This window comes from Nannospalax galili, unplaced genomic scaffold, assembly GCF_000622305.1.
Source record: "Nannospalax galili isolate Female #2095 unplaced genomic scaffold, S.galili_v1.0 scaffold221, whole genome shotgun sequence".
NCBI classification, from domain to species: Eukaryota; Metazoa; Chordata; class Mammalia; order Rodentia; family Spalacidae; genus Nannospalax; species Nannospalax galili.
In genome coordinates, this window is record NW_008344592.1 from 912567 (window position 1) to 929505 (window position 16939).

Genomic DNA, 16939 nt, shown 5'->3' on the forward strand with positions numbered 1-16939 from the left:
GCGCACGCCGACCGCCGCGGCCGCTGCCGCCGCTGCTGCTGCAGTCGGCATCCATCAGCGGGCGGGGGTGTCGCGGAACAGGCTGCTCCGCAGAGCCCGCCGAGGCCCGTTCCGCCCCTCCCGGCGGCCTGCGGGGGGGGCCCGGAGGAGCAGAGGGGACCGCCCCTCGCCCAGCCGGCCGGAGATGGGGACCCCCAGGGCCAGGTAGGCACGTGGGGACCGGTGGTCAGGTGGCGCGGGGGACCCGGGCGTGCTCCATCTAGGCCCAGGCTCTCGCCCTGGGGGAGGCATGGGGATAAGATTGGGAACAGAGTTTGCAGGCTGTTACCCTCTGGTCAGTGTCGGGGGGAACCTAGCCGGTCCACTCACCTCTGCTGTCTCCCCAGCTCCCGGAGTCAGAGGTGGGCTGATGCCTTCCTGTAGAGTGAGCGAGCGGTTGCTGGGCTCTGGAGGCTGGCCCACTCTGTTGTGGAAGGCCACTCCAGCTGTCTCCTTTGGCGGCCCAGGGCTCTCCTATAGCTTCCATGCTGCAGGACAGTGTCTTGGCTGGAGGTTGGCCGCTGGGGACTTCTCACCATCGTCCTTACCCTCTGGTTACAGACCCTTACCCACTCTGAACTGGCTTCCCATTCCTCCTTCCCCTGTCTCCCTGAGCTGGGTGCACAAACTCAGGACTTAGGACCTCTGAGCTGGCATTGTGCTGACCAGTAGTCGTCCTCACTGATCAGAGGAAGATGACTTGTGTGTCAAGATCCTTCACACCTGGAGAGGTCGAGTCCCCAAGAGACTGAGGTCCTGGGGTCAGGGATAGGAGTGCAGGTGACTCCAGCCACTAGGGTATTTATTGGGTGCTGAGGCCACTCACTGCCTATATGGGCCAGAGGGTCCATGGGGACTTTGAAAGGCTAGATAAGGACCAGGGAAACATTCTGGGACTGCTGCCTCTCTTTCTCTGCTGCCAGCCATGGTTCTTGCTTTCCCCCAGAGCTCTGTGATACATTGGTGAGGGAGAGCATTACCACATGTTCCCACCATCACTCTGGATCTCCATGTCACCTCCCCTGCACCCCAAGGTGGGAGTATAAGAGGGATGGATTTAGGCCCTCTCTGGAGCCTTGTGGGGTCCAGCTGCTCCATCTGTCCCTCTCCCTGAACGTTAGGAGCCTTCCAGAATCACAGCAGTTGGGCCAGGTAGAGAGCTGGGTACTGGGATGGTGTCCCTAGAGGCTCCTGTCCCAGGCTACGGTATGGAGAATGGAGGCATTGTGTGCCTGCTGCCCACCCATGCCTCCAGATGGAGCCTATGGCAGAGGCAGTTTGTGCCAGCCTCCTCTCAGCCATGGTGGCCCAGAGAGACTCTGCTGGTCTGTGCGGGCATGGAGCTAGCTTCTGCTGGCCAGCCTGAGGTCCCACCTGCCTAGAAACTGATGCAGAAAATTTATGGCTTACAGAACACAGTCTAGGATTTCAGGAACATAGGAAAGCAGTCCTGGAATAGCTCACTGGGGAGGGCTTTGCCTCTGTTAAAACCCTCCCTGGGCCTGTGGCAGCTTCCTGGGTCCAGGTCCATGAGCTCCTTCTATAGAACCCCACATGAGAACAGTGCTGGGTACTGCAGTTCTCACTGGGTTAATATTGAAAGTGAATCAAGGCCTAGAGAGGAATAGTGACTTGTCCAAGGTCACATAGCTGATGAGCGGGAGAGCCAGCACTAATGCACTTAGGTCTTCTACCACTTGGTCAGGGCTTCTTCTGGCCCAAATGCCTGCTTTCCGACTGCTCTGGTAGTCATCCCATACACAACACTCTGCAAGAGACTGTGCATTACAGTCTGGAGGCTGAAGCTACCTTTTATTAGAGCTTTTCCATTGCTTCTCAGCCCTTGCCCCATGAGGTGAACAAGAGTTGCCTGGTCTGAAATGAAGAGCCTTGGACCCCCTCAGAATGTAGAGCAGAGAGGACTCTGGGTACTCAGAGATGTTCAGGCCTGAGTCTCCAGGGGAGAGTAGAGAGGGTCTCTTGTCTAGACTGGTTTACATGGGCTGGGCCTCTGTTGGCTCCAGCCTGGCATTTTGTTGGTCACTGTCTGGATTTCTCTTCACTGTTTATTAAAGAGAGATGATTATTTATTTATTTTTTTTTAGTCTTTTTTTTTTTTTTTTTTTTTTTTTGAGACAGGGTCTCCCTGTAGCCTCAGCTGGCCCGGAAGTCACTATGTAGACCAGGCCTGTCTCTGCCTCCCGAGTGCTGGGATTAAAGGCTTGCACCACCACACCTGGGCAAGATGATAATTTCAACCTGGAGCAATATCAGTAATTGTACAATTAGAGGGATGGTATTTATTGAGCACTTAAAGTGTGTCATTCCCTGCTAGTGCTTTGGTTCTCTTCCAGTGACCCTGTTTGATAGTATTATTATCTGCTTTTGAGAGATGAGAAACTGAAGCTCAGAGTGCCTGAAGGTTACACAGCTGCAAAGTGTGGGGCTGTCAGAGTCCAGAGTCCCTCCCCTTATTATGACATTAGACCTGGATCAGTGTATACCTGGTAGGTGTCCAGTGGAGATCAGTAATTAGCTGGTGGGCCAGGGCTGATCTAGATGGAAAGATCTGTGTGTTGAGTCTGTCAGTGAGGCAGAGTGGTTCTATGGCCTGAATACTTTCAAGGTCCTGAGGGTCAAGGACAAACAAGTGCCAAGAGGGAGAGGTTAGCATTGGCCTTCAGCTTCCTGGCCAGGATCCCCTAGAAGCAGGGAAACTTCAGACTGCCTGTGCTCAATGGCTGTCAAGAGAGACTAGTGGCCCTGTCACTTGTCCCCTGCCACATTTGGTAGGACTTCAGTGACCAGAAACCACATACATAGAAATGCCCAGGCACCAGTGGGTACTATATCCCTGTAAGCAGGGATCTGTGCCCGGCTGGGTGGGGGTGGCAGCAGACTGGCCCTGCTTTCTTTGTAGGAAGGAGACATATGGATAAGAATAGTAACAGCTAACATTTATTGAGCTCTTACTACATGCCAAGAACTATTTTAATGTCTTACATGTACAACTCCTACATTCCTCACAAAACCCTGTGAGGTAGCAGTTTTTCTTCTTCCCATTTTATAGATCAAAGCTAACCAAGGCTTACTGAAGGAAGCTAGGAGGTGAGGGAGGAAGTGTGGGTCAGAACCACTTTCCTGAGGTTATGCAGGCAGGCCTCTGCTCCTTCTCAGAGGTCATCTTCAGTTTGAAGCAGTCACCCAGTCAGGCACATACCATTCCCCAAAGTCTCAGGTGTAGCTAGGCCAGCTAGACATGGTGACATGTCTGTAATAGCAGCACTCAGGAGACTGAGACAGGAGAATTGCAATGAGTTTGAGGCCAGCTTGGGCTACAAAGTAAGTTCCAGATCAGCAAAGCTAAGTTATATAGTGAGATCTCAGAAAACAAACAGGGAAAAGGCTAGTGAGGTCCAGCAAGTGAAAGTGATTGTTATACAAGCCCGATGAGCTGGGTTTGATTCCTAGATCCCACTGTAGAAGGAGAGAACTGACTCCTGAGAGTTTCTCTTTGACCTCTGAAAGCATTCCATGGCACAAACACAGCCCCCCCACAGACTAATCATGCACACAGACAACAATAATAATAATAATAATAATAATAATAATAATAAAATAATAATTTAAGGATCTGGAGAAATGGCTTAGCAGTTAAGAGTGCTTGCTGCTCTTGTAGAGGACCAGAGTTTGGTTTCCAGTACCCACTCTGGGCAGCTCATAACTCTGTAACTCCAGTTCCAGGTGATCTGACACCCTCTTCTGGCCTCTGCAGGTAGTTGCATGCATGTGTGGGTACATACATGCATATTCACACTCATGCTCACAGAAAAACATTTTTTAAGTCTGTCTGGGCAAGTTATGGGTGGCAGAACCTTGTTGCTGGCCCCAAAGGTAAGAGTATGCTAGTGCAGCTACCTGTTTTAATGCTCAGAGCTATCTAGAAGAGCAATGGCCCCTGATCTGATCTAGATACTATAGGCCAAGTAAAAGTTTAAGAGTAGGGGAAAGGTGCCCGCTGACCCAGGTGGGCTGGGAGGAAAGTGGGTTGCCTGTGAAAAAGAACAGGTGGTGTGATGTGCATGGGACAGAGTCTGGGGAGGAGCCAGAGAGCTGGGAGGGGACTCAGAAAGTCAGCTTGTGCTTCGATCTCTGGGGAAGCTCTGGAATCTTCCCTGCTTGCTACCATCCATGTGGCCATGGGAATATCACTTAGCTGGCTTGGGCTTCAGTTTCCTCACCTGTAAAATGTGGCCACAGGGACCACATAGCTGTTGTTATATAAAGACCCGACATGGTGCTGGCACCTTGCAGCAACTCTGTAAGATTGCTCCGCTCTCCCTTCTGTCTCTTAAATGTCAGGCTGAGAAGTATTTGGGCTGCATGTGAGCATGGAGGCTCTGGGGACCTTTGCAAGGGTTGTTTTGCAGAGGAGCATGATAGACCCGTGTTTTGGGAGGGTCTCTTTGGCAACTGTGTGACCCACAAAGAGGGTAGACTGTGACCTTGCAAAGAAGCCTCATCTTAGGGACTTGGGCTGGGAAGAAAGGAAGCTGTACTAATATGTCCTTCTATAAGTGGCATGTGACTTGCCAGGTTGGAGGAGGGGAATGCCATGAGCATGGGATTTCAGTTTGAGGCTTGGTGAGATGGAGAAGGGCTGGTCTCCTGTCAATCATTTGGTAGGTTGGGCAGTATCTTCTTTGAGCATCTGGCTTTTTTCTTTTGAATGATTTCCTTTGGATATATCTCCATCAGAGCTCGCCTATAATAGCAGCAAATTGGGACTAAATGTCCAACAACAGGAAGATGATTGAGAACATTTTGGAACATCCACTGGTAAAATAATACTCAGTGGTGAACAGCCTCAGAAATTGTCATCTCAGAGCACAGAGCCAGGTATCAGAGAGCTCTTTGCATCCTTTCTGCATCTCATGGTTATGACTGTTCAGTAGCAGAGGTGGGGTGGGTTAATCCTTCCTGTGCATGAAAATGTGAAGCCTGGCCTCTGTTCTCCTTGAGGGCAGGACTCATGTTTTATTCACTATTCTGTTGATGGCATGTTGCTCATGACCAAAAATGCTTGTCCAGTGGAAGAGTGGAAAGGGGAAAGTGACTTGTTTAAGGTCATGTAAATTGTTTTTTTAAATTTTCACGTGTTTATTTATTTGTGTGTATGAAGGAATGGGTTCTCTCCTTTCACTGTGAGGGCTCCAGGCATCAAACTCAGGTCATCATCAGGCTTGGAGGCAAGTGACTTTTCCTCATGAGCTATCTGGCTGGCTGGGTCATGTAAGTTGTAAGACCCAATACTTGCCACATTCTTCTCATTAACTGTTCAGTACACATGCTGGTTGACTGACAATGGAGTTGCATCTGCATCCCAGTAAATCCATTATAATTGGAAAATAGTCAGGAATGCACTACATATACCTAACTTTGAGCTGAGCAGCAAGGTGCACTATCAAGCACTGGCTGGTCACCATTGTAATCGAAGAGCCGACCTGGAGTTGCAACTTGCAGCTGTCCCTGCCTGGCATCCTGCAAGGGCATCCTATGGCATGTTGCTGGACCAGGGAAAGTTCAAAACTCAAAATTCAAAGTATGATTTTACTGAAAATATATTGCTTTTGCATCATTATCAAGTTTTTTTGTTTGTTTGTTTGTTTGTTTAATCATAGATGGAGGACCGTCTAAAGCAGTAAAGGGAGGGAAGAGATCTCCACTGAGGACTTTGGACTCTCAGGGACCAGGGCCGAAGTCTCATTTCTGTTCTTACCAGCTGCAAGTTCTTTGGCAAACCAGTTAATCTCTTTAGGACTTAGTTTCTAGGCCTTTAATGTGGGTAGTCCACAAACCTGTTCTTAAGGTTGTTAGACTACATTAGTTAAGGCATGTACAATCTCAGATGTTAGCCTGTTCATAATGAAGCACCATGACCTTAGCTGTGATGATGAAGAGGTCACAATGTGGAGATACTTCTGATACCATCAATGTTAAATGTTATAGTTCCACAACACCATACCACCATAGACCACCAATCAGCATTCAGATTATGGTGGTATAAAGTTGGGTCTGATTGTAGACATAGATTGGAAGAAAACAGTCAGAAATGGAGTCACACAAGTACAATCAGAAGTAAATGAGATTGATTCAAACAAATCTTCCTTAGCTTTCTTTTTTTTTTCTGTATTTTTGTTTTGTCTTTCTGAGACAGGGTCTCCCTGTAGCCCCAGCTGTCCTGGATCTCACTGTGTAGATCAGGCTGGCCTTGAACTCACAGAGATCCGCTTGCCTCTGCCTCCCAAGTGCTGGGACTACAGGCGTGCACCACCACACCCGGCTAGCTCTTAGCTTTTTAAAAATCTTTGTATGTGTGTGATATGTATGTATCCGTATATGATTTGCGCCCGTGCATGCCACAGCACATGTGTAGAGGTCAGAGAACAACTTTCAGAAGATGGTTCTCACCTTCTGCCTTTTGAGGCAGGGTCTGTCTTGCTTCTGCTGCTTGTGGTGTGCCCCAGGTTAGCTGGCCTGTCGGCTTCCAGGTGATTCTCCTATCGCTGCCTCCCACCTCACAATAGAAGTATTGGGATTAACAGATGCAAAGTACCACATCTGGCTTTTTCCATGGGTTCCAGGAATCCAAAATCAGGCCATTAGGCTTGCGTGGCAAGTGCTTTTACTCACTGAACCATCTCCTTGGACCCTTAGTTTTTTATTTAAGCTGTTTTTTAAAAAAATATTTTATTTATTTATTTTATGTGTATGCGTGTATTGCCTGCATGTAGGTAAGTGCACCCGTGTTGTGCAATGCCCGTGGAGGACAGAAGAGCCCATTTGGATCCCCTGGAACTGGAATTAATGACAGTTGTTAGCTGCCATGTGGGTTCTGGGATTCGAACCTGGGTCTTCTGAAAGAACAACCAGCGTTCTTAACTGCTAAGCCATCTCTCCAGCTCTGTTTAAGTTTTTAAAAAAAATTTCATTAATTTTAATTTAATTTTACTTTCTATCTTTACATGGGTTCCAGGCATGGAACTCATGTTGTCAGGTTTGCAAGGCAAGTGCTTTTACTTGCTGAGCCGCCTCCTGGCCCTTTAGTTTTAAATACAAACAATGGGCTATAGAGATGGTTCAGTGGGTAAAGGTGATTGAACTAAGTCTGATGACCTGCATTCAATCCTCAGGTGGAAGAAGAGAAGGGATTCCTGAAGATTGCCCCCTGACTCCCGCATGTATGCTCTGATTCATATGGGCACACGTACACACACACACACACACACACACACACACACACACACACACACACACAGAGTAAATAAATAAATGTGATTTAAAAAGATACCTTATGAAAAATCTGAATAATTCAGATACTTCCCTTCAGAGGCAGCCAATGACAATGTAAACTTTCCATAACATTATCTATACCAGGAGTGAGTCACAAACAGGATTACTGTATTATAATTTGCATTTCCATTTAACTATTTACTGGTATCTTTTTGTGTCTGTATATATAAACTGTGCTTTGCAAATTTTCATGTCTGAGGACATAGCTTAGTGGTAGAGTGCTTGCCAAGCATGTGTAAGTACCTTGATTCATTTCTCAGAACTGCTAAGAAAAAAAGTCATAATAGATATGTGATACTTTTATAATTATTTTAATGGATAAATCCTATCTAATTTGACCAGCTTCCTGTTGATGGACACTTACTCTATTCAAAACAACACTAACAAAGAACTCTAATAGCGTTTAACAATTAATGAAAGTCAAGTGAAGAGGAAAAATTAGAAACTGTGAGGCTTTGACTTGTCCTTGAGGGTCTGCTGCTTCTCCCTCTTCCTCTCTCCTTCCTTCCCTGCTTCCCAGTGAGACCCTGTCCCTATCATCCTCAGTGTGGGAAGATGTCCCAAGGGGACACCTGCTTTCTTTTATCAGTAGGTAGTTTACCTGAGACATTTTCATATTCTCTTAGCATGTTGTAAGCTATTGCCCTGGATTTTTGCTGTCACTTAAGCCATGAGGATTCTTGGACAAGTTCTTTACCTTCTCTGGACCCTAGTGTGTCCATCTGTGTGATAAGGATCAGAGCCATCACTGCCACCTGCCAAGTATCTGCTGTATGTCAAATGCTGCGCCAGGGTGAGCTCGGAGCCTCGTGGGCTTTCAGTTGTTTCATCCTCACTAAATGCCTTTGAGGTATGGTGGCAGTGGAGGGACTATTCTCATTTTACCTGCTCACACTAGCTCTCAGAGACCTTAAGTATTCTACCCAGCCTGTGGAGTAAGGATTCCAGTTCCGGTTCCATTTGTTTCTGCAGCTACCTGCTGTTCCTTGCACCCTCTCAACCACCACTCATTGGTGACATCCAAGCAAAATGATTATAAAAGAATTCTCAAGCCGGGCATAGTGGTACATACCTGTAATTCCATCTCTTGGGAGGCTGAGGCAGGATGATCTGGAGTTCAAGTCCAGTCTCAGCTATATAGTGAAATCTTGTATCAGAATAAAATAAGTAAGTAAAAATAAGTCTCCTTTAAAATTTAAACTACCCTGCATGTGGGAGGGATTGATACTACTGCTATTATTTCTACATCCAGAGCAACAGAAGCTTTGGTTACATGATTTAGAGCAAGTTAGAGGTTGGAATGTAGCTGGATTGAGGAGAGCACTGGGCTGTGAGCCAGCAGACCTGGGTCCAAGTCCTGACTGTACTAAAGCTGACTAGCTATGTGACCTTGGCCAGCTGAGCCAGCCTAGGGAGTAAACCCTGCCACCCTGTGTGGCCCTTGCACAGCTCAAATGAGATAAAGGCCTGAAGGATTTCAGAGCTGCCATGACAAAGGAGGTCTCGTCTGCCTCCTGCAGTTGTCAGTGTGGTCCAAGCGGGAGGCATCTCTCCTATTTGATGTCATTACTCTGTGAGTTGAAACTGTCACATGGTCCCCAGCCCACAACTGCACATCAGTCTGTGGCTCTGTGATAGCCTGTGAAACTTTTGGGCAGGAAGCCAGTTGCTGGCAGGTGGCAGTCTCTTTGCATTGCTTGATTTTATTTAATGTGGTTCCTGTGAGTACCACAGGCCTTTGACAAATTGCCATCTCCCCAGTGCCATATCCAGACCCGAGACCTACCCGTAAGGAACTGTGGGCTCAGATCCTCTTAGACCATTTGAGACTGGCTCAGATGGGGCACAGCCTGTACCCTCCAGTCATTTTATTCACATCCATCCAGTGTCACTTGAGGAAGAGAATGCTCAGTGTAGGGGAAATCCCTATGGGAGGTAGCATCGTTGCCAGAGGAGAGAAGTCTTTTAGGTGTATGTATACACACGTCTTATTTTTTCTTTTCTGAGTTCTCACATATTCATAGTGGGGAAATGGAAGCATACAGAGCAAAAGCTAACAGTCCTATATTTCCATCTCTAGGGGAATGTGATTGTTAACATGTTGGTCTTTGAACAAAGATAAGACTGTCTAGTATCTCTTGAGCGCTCACTGTGGGTCTTGATGTTAAGTACTTTATGAGTACAATTCAATTCCATCTCCACAGATACCTGTGAGGGGTACAGAGTTATCTTGTTTTCCAGATGGAGCAATTGAGGCACTGGGGAGGGGTTGTTATGAGCTTGCTGAAGGTGTCCTGCCTTCTCTTCAGACTGGTGCTGTCACTTCCCAGCCCCTACCCATTAGAACCAGGTGGAGGTCAGTCTTTGGCTGGAAACAGGATTCTACTCAAATGCTTCCAGAGGAGATGCTGATGGGGGTGTGAGTAGAGCTAAGGGAATCTACAGATACTGAGGCACCCCACACCAGCAATGACAGAAACGGTTATCATTCCTAGCCTGGATGAGCTGAAGGAGGGAACTGTGTAACCTGAGCTCCCTGATGGCTGGAGCAGGCCACGGACCTGAGGACCTCACCACCACCAGAGCCACAGTGAGGGAAACTGGGGAAAACAGAATGCCTACGACAGCTCTCCTGCCCTCCTGCCAAACCCACCCAGAAGCAGCAGGCAAGGGATCCTAGGGGACATTTAGTGGGTTACACCACTGTTTCTTTATGCTTTTTGAGACAGGGTCTCCCTGTAGCCTCCGGTGGCCTGGGACTCGCTATGTAGACCAGGCTGGCCTCGAACTCACAGAGATCCGCCTGCCTCTGTCTTCCAAGTGCTGGGATTGTAGGCATGTGCCACCACTCCTGACTTCATAATTGTGCAATAGAGGCACCAGCCCAGGAAACATTGTTGCCAGGGGAGGGGGTGGGAGAGATGTACCCACTTGATCTACCCAAAAGAAATTAAGTCTTGTTTTTTCTGCCTGGGATCTCTGGTGGTCTCCTGATGTTCTCTCTCTCCCTCCTTGCCTCCCACCCCATCTCTTTTCTCTCTGTCCCTCCTCTCCCTATCTCTCTTCTCCTTCCTTCTGCTATTTTGACTCTCCTCTGGAACAGAACCCTCATAACACCTGGCCAAGTCTTAGGTGTCACTAGCATCCAGGATTTAGAAGAGAGCCTCACCATCCAGGGAGTGACTGTTCTTTTGTGCAGGTGGCATGTCTCGGGCATCTCCTGTTCCCTCTCAGAGTCCCTTCATTCTCCGTAATACTTTATTGCCATGGTATTACTCTGATGTGGGAGGCAAACGAGGAAACAAGAACAGGAAGTGACTAGCCCGTCAGGTAGGAAGTGGCAGTCTTGAAAGGAAAAGCAGTGGTAGAGATCCTGAGCTTAGCTCTTCTCTGTGGATTTGTTCCTCAGTCTTGAGAAGTCTGCTCTTTGCCCACTCCATCCCCATAAGACTTCAGGGCCCACCCCACCACACCCCACCCAGGTTGCTGAAATGCTGCATTTCAATGGGAAGGCCTTTGAAATCGCAGCGGTCTGGCTCAGCATTTTGACCTTGTGGAAAATACTTTGCCTCTTGGAGTCTGTGTGTTCTCATCAGTGCAATAAGGAGAATAGCAGGAGGGCCTGGATCGCAGAAATCTCCTGCTTCAGGTCTGCGAGATCATCCAAGGGTTTGCCTGGCTAGGAGCCATGAAGGCTCTGGAGGTGAGTACAGCCCGGGGATTCTGGCGCTGCTTCTTACTAGCTGTGTCGTCTTGGGCCGGTTACTTAACTTTTCTGCTTTGGTTTCTCCTTTTGTAGAATGGAGGTCATAAGAGCGACTGTTACAGGCTGTAGAGTTCTTGGATCAATGTCTGGCAAGTAGCAAACTCTGTAAATGCTAACTGCAGAATGTTAATTTTTATTATTATTGCTTTGTTTTGAGGTAGAGCCTTGCTATGCAGCCCAGACTGGCCTTGAACTCCATGTCTCAGCCTCTTGAACTCAAGAGTCTCAGCCTCCTGAGTTCTGGAATTACAGGCATGTGTTACCACACAGAGTTCTGTTTGGTTTTGAGATGAGGTTTTGCGCTGTTGCTCAGGCTGGTTTTGAACTCGTGGGCTCACTCAAGTAATCCTCCTGCCTCTGCCTCCAAGTCTCTGGGACTACAGATTCATTTTACCATACCTAGCTAATGTTATTTGTCAAGAATTCCTCTAAGACTTCACAATAATGGTGAATGAAGCAAAAATCTTTATGGAGTTCATATTCTAGAGGGGAATTAGAAATGAATAAGCAAATCTATCAATATAAATTCAGTTTGTGATTACTGTGAACCCAATCTACTTAATGTATAACAGTTTGTTTGTAGTTCTGAACATTTTTGGAAATAGAGATTGTTGTGCAACCCTGTGAATGTTATTAGTGTTGCTGAATTGTTACAATTAAAAATGGTTAAAATGGGGTAACTTATTTACCAGACTCCTCCCTGCTATAGGGAGCTGTTATTCTACTTCCCAGTAAACTTGACTAGCTTACCCTTAAAAAATGGTTAAAATGGGTAAGTATGGTGGCCTATGCCCATAATACCAGCACCAGAGAAGCTGAGGCGGGAGGATCTTGAGTTCAAACTCAGCCTGAGCTATCCAGTGAGAGCTCTTGAAAACTCACAAAAACACAAAAATAGACAAAAATAGTTAAAATAACAGACACAAATGAAGAAACAACAGCTTGCTGTACCCAAAAGACTAGGGAAAGAGACCCATTTTAGACAGGGTAGACAAGGAGCTTTTAAATCTACCATCAAAAGCTGAAAGTTCACTGTTCCTGCAGAGAGATGGTTAAGGACAAAGCCTGGACGTAGGGACAAACCTGGCAGAGTTGAAGCACAGAGAGGGGTGACAACCTCCTTGGTGGTGGTGTGGCAGAGTCAGGCAGCAGGGATGGGAGCTGATGCTAGAAGGATGGGCAGGGGCCACGGACAGGGATCTATAGCTTGGTAAGGAGTATGTCCTTTGTTTTGATGGAAAGTCATTTGAGTTGTTTTGGATTTTTTTGTTGAACAAGGCCTCACTATGTTGTCCAGGCTGGCCTTGAACTCAAGGTCCTCCTGCCTCAGCTTCCTGAGTGCCGAGATTACAGGCTTGTGTTACCACATACCACTGGAGGTTTTAATGAGGGCATCCAACTAGAGTTTTGCAAAGATTCTTGTGGCTGCTCTGTGGAAAATAAATCCCAGGAATGACAGCAGGGAGACCCTGGAGCAACCATCCCGGCATGTGGTTTGGATCTGGGCAGAAGCTCAGGGGATGGAGAAAACGAACAAATCTGATGACTGGCCTCTGAGATGCAGACTCATGCTAACCCTGATTAGAAGGTTAACCAGATGCCAGTGGGTCCATTTTTAAGAGGTGGCACAACCACCCAGCCAAGTGGATATTGCCTCAGCTGGGTCAGGACATCTCCTTGCAGGCCATCTAGATGGAAGGCTTAGAGTATGTGAAGGCTGTTTAGTGGCCCCAGCAATGTTGCAGAGCTCTAGGATGCTGACATCCTGCTGAGCCAGCTACCCTGGGCCACTCAGGGCTCCTCTCCCTAGGCAGGGCTGGTATGGGCCCTGTTAGCATTCACTTGTCTGGCTGACCTTTGTCTTTTCTAATCTTGTGCATGTGTTGGTATCATTAGTCTGGCTCTGCTGGCCTGTCTTATAGAGCATGCTCTGTCTGCCTCCATTCTAGGCAGCCATGTCTATACGCTTTCTCTCAGGCCATTCTCACGTCTTCCCATTATGACTTGTCATTATAAATCTGGTCTCAGGCTTTAAAAAAAATATTATATGTATATGTGTATGTCTCTGTGTGGGTATGTGCATGTGAGTGCAGTGCCTGAGGAGGCCAGAAGAGGGTGTTAGATCCCTTGGAGCTGGAGATACAGGAGGTTGTGAAATATCTGACATGGATACTGGGAACAGAACCCAGGCCGTCTGCAAGAGCAGCAGGTGCTTTTTAATAGCTGAGGCATCTCTCCAGCCCCTCTCAGGCTTGTTTTATTGACTGCATAGTCTTCTAAGTGTTCTCTCTGTTACTTTTCTGAATCCTTATCACCACCTTGAAAGGTTTTATTGGGGAGGCAGCTGAGGCTTACTTGCCCAAAGTCACAGAGAAAGCCAGGTTTTGGGACTCTGTGTGCTTAGCTCTGCAGCTGGTGCCCTTGACCCCTGTGGCCTGATTTGTCTGTGAAAGATGGGGAGTCTCTGGCCTGGGCCTGGCCACAATGATGCTCCATGGTAGGTCCAGCCCTTCCCCATAGTTGTCGACACTTCTGACTTTTGCAGGGTGGCCTTCCTGACCCCAGCTCCTGCTCTTCTGCTCAGGTCAGCCAGTCCCTCCTACCAGGTTGTCTGGAGCTCCATTTACAGGTTTTTTTTGAGGTGTCAGAGCATCAAGGACTGGCCTTTTGCCCACAAGATGACTCAGCCTAAGTGCCCTCCCCACCATCTCCTGTCTAAATGCTCCAACGTCATCTCTAGACTACCACAGAAGCTTCTTTAGGAATGGAGACCACATTCTGGATCACCAGGTCCTAAGTTCTTTGGAGAGGCTGAAATATATCCTTCCTGGCAGATGTAAATCCCTTCCATGTCTCTCCTGGGACCGTGCCATCCCCTCACTACAGAGAGCTCCATGGGAACCAGCAGGAGCTTCCCCCAGGATCCACTACAGTGCCCAGTCTGGCTGGGCCACCCAGCAGGCTCTCTCAGTCTATGCTGACCTGGGCCTGAGCAGAACCATGTCCATGTGACATGGCCTGCTGTGTCAAGAGCCAAAGCTCCATTCTTAGCTCCTTTTCTGTGGCCTAGTGAGAGACCATGCTGTTATCCTTAGACTTGTCAAAGAAAGATTTCATCTTAAGCTTAAAAAACAAATGTTATTTTTCTTTTTAATTCATAAAATTTAAAAGAAGCTTAAACAGACTTTATTTATCTCCTCATCCTGTCATATGAAGCCATGTGTAGAAGAAGAAAAATTTTTTAACTTCTAGGTTTTTTTTTTTTTTTTTTTTTAAAGACTGGGTCTTGGTATGTAGCCCTGGCTGACCTAATACTCATGAAATAATGCAGTCTGGACTCAGTCTTGTAGCAATCCTCCTGCCTCAGTCTCTGGAGTGCCAGGATTACAGGCATTATCCACCACATCTTGTTAACCTCTATTTATTTATTTATTTATTTATTTATTTATTTATTTATTTATTTATTTTTGAGAGAGGATCAGAACTCATACATATATTTGTAAACTTATTAAATAAATATTCAAGGAACTTCTCCAAGTTTAGTAGCAAAATCAAGAAATACAGTTAAATAGAAGAAAAAATGGCAGTCTATTCTGTTACTCAGAAATAACCATAGCTAATACCTGGCTATATTTTCCATGTAGATGGTACTTAGGTTATATCCTGACAAACCCACCATAAGTTGAAAATAAATACATGTTTTATTATTCCCGTTTTATTGATATATAGGGATAAATAGGACTTTCCAAAAAACACAGCCACAGAGCTGAAATAGAAGCCAGAAATCCTGACTCTCAGGGCGAGGTCAAAGGATGGTGGCATGCATTCTTGAGTATGCCCACTTTAAGAATAACAAACTATCAGGGCTGGAGAGATGGCTCAGCGGTTAAGAATACTGGTTGTTCTTGCAGAGGACCTGGGTTCAAATCCCAGCACCCACATGGCAGCTAACAACTGTCTGTAACTCCAGTCCCAGGTGATCCGACAGCCTCTTCTGACCTCCGCGGGCATTGCACAACACGGGTGTACTTGCTTACATGCAGGCAATACACGCATACACATGAAATAATAAATAAAATAAAATAAAAACAAACTATCAGGAAACTCAAAAGTGTAAGTGAACCATCGTAGTCTGGCATGGATATGGAGATTTCTATAGCATTTAAGAGGAAAACAATTTGTAAAAATCTAAGATTTAATCACCGGGCATGGTGGCACATACCTGTAGTCCCAGCACTTGGGAGGCAGAGGCAGGCAGATCTCTGTGAGTTCAAGGCCAGCCTGGTCTACATAGTGAGTTCCAGGAGAGCTGGGGCTTACAGGGAGACCCTGCTTTAAAAAGACCAAAAAAAAAAAAAAAATTTAAGATTTAAAATTTGTCAAAATGATGCTGTGTACTGAGTTTTCAAAGATAAAAGCCTCTTATGGTTTTTTTGTTTGTTTGTTTTTTCTGGTCTTTTTGAGACGTCTCCCTGTAGCCCCAGCTGGCCTGGATTTGCTGTGGGGACCAGGCTGGCCTTGAACTCACAGAAATCTGCCTGTTGAGTGCTGGGATTATAGGCATGCACCACCATGCCTGGTTAAAATCCTCTGTATTTTAATTTTTAAAATTCAGTATGCAATGTAGCTGATTTTTCTTTTTTGAGATAGGGTCTCCCTGTAGCCCCAGCTGAGGCCTGGAACTTGCTATGTAGACCATGCTACCCTCGATCTCAGAGTGATCAGCCTGCCTCTGCCTCCTGGGTGCTGAGATTAAAGGCATGTGCCATCATGCCAAGCATAAGTTTTGTTTACATGAGTATTTTGCCTGCATGTATGTGCCTGTGTCATGAAATGCCCATGGATTCCAAAGAGGGCATCCAGTCCCCTGGAACTGGAGTTACAGATAGTTGTTAGCTCCCATGTGGGTGCTGGGAACCGAACCTAGGTCCTCTGGAAGAGCAGACAGTGCTCTGAACCACTGAGCCATCACTCCAGCCCCAATGTAATTTTAATATGCAGTCTTGAAAGATGTCCACCAAAGTAGATATAATTGTCATGCAGAGAGGAAGAACTAAGGACATCAGTGATTATCCAGACAAGAATAAATGACTTATATTTAGAGGATATTTTACAGGAGCAGAGAGTTCACTCAGAGTCACTCAGGGTTTTTTCCATTTGTCTTTGACTTAAGAGATCTCATCCAGTGTGTCTTCCTTGAATCCATTATTGTCATCATTATTATCACAACAGTATCTGTTGCATACTCTTTAGTTCCAGTTTCCAGTAGACGTGACCCTCGACCCTGGGAGGATCAACACAGTGAATGCACACAATACATCAAAGAAAGACCTGAGGGGAAAGTCTGCAGCAAATGGCAGTGTGGACAGTTCAGAGGATTCTTTCCAAAGAAGTTCAGAGAAAAGAAATGTTCCACAGGATTGGAAAAGCATGCAGATGTTTTAGTAGGGAGATTGCTGGAAATGGCCTCCCAGAAGAGGTAGCAGTTAAACTGTGTATTTGAGAAAGGAGCCAGCCTAGACAAAACACTCAGGGAGGGGCTGGGGTCCACAGGGAGGCATTAAAACATGCACATATAAACACACGTAGTGCAATGACTTTACTCATTTACCTTGAGTAGACATTTTAGGTAAGTAAATGATTGAAGAGGTATTAGAGTGCTGAGATAAATGTGATGAGGAAAGCCAAATAAAGGAGTTTGAAATTTTAATGCAGGAAATGATGAGATGTCAAATTTAGATAGGAAGGTGGGGATGAGACAGGCCACAAAGATCTAGGCAA

At 46.5% G+C, this 16939-nt stretch overlaps 1 protein-coding gene across 20 annotated transcripts in view; it reads left to right on the forward strand.

The window, feature by feature from the left end:
* Window positions 1–16939, forward strand: part of Epb41l1 (erythrocyte membrane protein band 4.1 like 1) — a 132327-nt gene that overhangs the window by 54076 nt on the left and 61312 nt on the right. For 16 of the 20 annotated variants that reach the window (XM_008840776.3, XM_017800034.2, XM_008840774.3 and 13 more), the window contains exon 1: window positions 77–204. The exons of 2 other annotated variants lie outside the window; for them this stretch is intronic. The gene's annotated coding sequence lies outside the window, so the exon portion shown is untranslated. Of the gene's footprint in view, window positions 1–6; window positions 205–16939 lie in introns of those variants that run through there. 2 more of the 20 variants (XM_008840777.2, XM_017800041.2) reach the window with 1 other exon arrangement.